Source organism: Vigna umbellata, chromosome 8 (assembly GCF_029865625.1).
Source record: "Vigna umbellata cultivar VRB3 chromosome 8, Vumbellata_1.0, whole genome shotgun sequence".
Taxonomy (NCBI): Eukaryota; Viridiplantae; Streptophyta; class Magnoliopsida; order Fabales; family Fabaceae; genus Vigna; species Vigna umbellata.
In genome coordinates, this window is record NC_142172.1 from 30,936,336 (window position 1) to 30,939,302 (window position 2,967).

General features: G+C 35.2%; 1 pseudogene; it reads right to left on the bottom strand.

Moving 5' to 3' along the window:
- Positions 1-666: 666 nt before the first annotated feature.
- On the bottom strand, positions 667-1,125 carry LOC124824809 (cytochrome P450 71D10 pseudogene; annotated as a pseudogene).
- Positions 1,126-2,967: the final 1,842 nt, after the last annotated feature.

Sequence of the window (2,967 nt, forward strand, 5' to 3'; positions counted from 1 at the left end):
ACCCCACTATTGATTTAATTTCACATTTATTCTCTTTAAATTTACCTTCTTCTCTACCCTTACTTTCTCTCTTTATTATTTACTGATAAAAAATAATGAGTTTAATATATTTTTAATCCCTAAATTATCAAGTCAATTTATTTTTAGTGTCTCTTTCAAATTAAGGTACATTTTAGTCTTCATCTTTAAAGAAACCTTAATTTTTGGTTCTCCAAAACTAACACCGTTAAAAATCAGCTGATATAGCTAACGGTGGTGTGCCCATGTATTTTTTTTTCTTACACTAGTCAATATTTTCCAGCTCTTCTCTCTCCCTCTCCCTCTCCCTCGGACTCTACCATAGCCACCTCTGGCGCCACCTCCGACGCTACCTCGAACTCCTCTCCATGATCGCGAGCCGCCCCTTTCTTCCCACGACCGTCCACTGCAGTCGGATCTTGAAGTCCTTCACCCTTTCTCTCTCCCTTCGAGCTTCACATCGAGCTTGCAGTCATTACATACCTATTGTCAGTCCCGATGGAAAGCCTCTGCCATGCGTTATATATTGCCATGGAAACAGGTAAATCTGGGATAAAGTTCATTCCTTTGTTGGTTATTACTGATGTCTCATGGGAGGATTTATTAGGAAGAAACTATTGGGAAGAAATTATTCCTCTGCCACCACGGTCATGTCAAGTTCTTCATTTTCAAATTGTCGGGAAGCTTCCAATCAAAATGGTAAAGTAATTGAGCAAGTGGCAACTCAATATTTGCGATGGCAAATGTAATGCCTGGGCATATTCTTCTTCCACCACCAAATGGGATAAATTCAAAGTCTGCACCTTTGAAATCGATACAATTATTATGAAACCTTTCAGGTTTGAAACTCTCAGCTTCAGTCCAATACTCAGAATTTCTTCCAATTGCCCAAGCATTGATAATTACCCTTGTCTTAGAGGGTATCTCATATCCATTGATTTCAAACCTATCTCTACTTTCTCTTGGAACTAATAATGGTACACGTGGGTGTAACCTTAATGTTTCTTTGATTATGGACTTCAAGTATATCAGTTTCTGTGAGTCTCTCTCATCCACATATCCCTTCTTACCATACACTTTTCTCACCTCAGCTTGTGCTTTTTCCATCACCCCAAAATTAATGATGTTAACTTCATCAGAGTACCTTTAGTGTCCAGGAAAACGAGTTGAAGAAAGAGATAGAGCATGAAACAAAGATGACACGTTTCAGAAAAAAGAGAAGTGAATTGGCATACCGTTAGACAGTTCAGCCAAAATTTAACGTCGTTGGTTTTGGAGGACCAAAAATTAAGGTTTCTTTAAGGAGAATGACTAAAATGTACCTTAGTTTGAAAGAGGGATTAAAAACAAATTCGCTTGATAGTTTAGAGACTAAAAACATATTTAACCCAAAAATAAATTTATATAAGTAGAAATGAATAAATTTGAAAGGAAATAAAAGGAAAGATAAAATTGTTTGAATTAAGCAAAATTTGCTTTCTTTCTTTATTTTATAAAGGTATATTTGAATTCATAGATAGATTTTGAAGATTGAAAATAAGTAGATACAAGAGAAAAAAATATATGAAGATAAAGTTGTTTGTTTAGATTAAAAAAAATAATAAGAAATGAAAAAAAGAGTTTATCAAAATTTGTGATGAATTAATTTATATGAATAATAAAAAAAATATTTTTATTTATTTAATATAAAAATATAAAATAAAATATATTGTTTTAATTATAATAAAATAATAATAACAACAAAATATATCTATAAATATTTAAATATGATTTATTATGTTTGGATAAGAATTATTAAATATTTTATTTACTTTTAATTGATTATTTACAATAGAATATAATTTTTTTAAAATAAAATTTAAGATTAATATACATATATATATTTTCTTAATTTTTAATAAAAAATTGAAATTATTTTTTGAAACTTTTACCTAATTTAGTTTCTAACTTAAAAATGAATACGAATTTTTACCTAATTTAGTTTCTAATTAAAATTGTATGAATTTTGTTCTATTAAGTTTATTAATTCAGATATTTATACCTTTTATACATTTACATTTCAATATTTGGTGCTGTGAGACGCATTTAAAATAAAAAAAACTACATCTGTTTCGGTAGATACTTTTAGGGACCGAGAGACTAACCTGCTGACGCGTCTGGGCCGCTCGCTCGCTTCCAAACTCCTCCTGTTGGCCGATCGGTGTTGGCGCAAACCGATCGGTCTCCTTCTTGACGAGGGGGATGTACCTGCAAAAGGTACTCCGACGCCCAAGTTAGGCGTGTGATTTGAAGAGCCTCGGCTCTTAGTTGAATATTTAGTGAATGATGCGTAAGTGGAACGTACCTGGCTTTTGGCCCTGGCTTTGTATTTATAATTTACCTCATGGATCCTGAGCTGATATAAGCCCAATAAAATATAAACAGAATAAGATATAAACAGATTACCTGAACATCCGGTTGGTTGTTTGTAACCACTCGGTTAATATTTTATACTATACATTATGCCCCCCAAGTCCGAGTTAAGCGGTTGGCTTTAGCCGTGGTTAACTATAGGACTGATGTGTTTGAGGGAGGCTGCGTTGGCGGAACTGAAAGCGTTTTACCGCTCGACCTTCAACATTAACCGAGCGGGATTTACCGCTCGTCCTTCAACAGGAACCGAGAGGGATTTACCTCTCGGTCGTCGACATTTGTCGAGAGGGTTTTACCTCTCGACCTTCGACTTTAACCGAGCGGGATTTACCGCTCGTCCTTCAACAGGAACCAAGAGGAATTTACCTCTCGGTCTTCGACATTTGTCGAGAGGGTTTTACCTCTCGACCTTCGCATAAACCGAGCGGGATTTACCGCTCGTCCTTCTGGCGGAACCGAGAGGAATTTACCTCTCGGTCTTCGACATTTGTCGAGAGGGTTTTACCTCTCGACCTTCGACATAAACCCAACGGGATT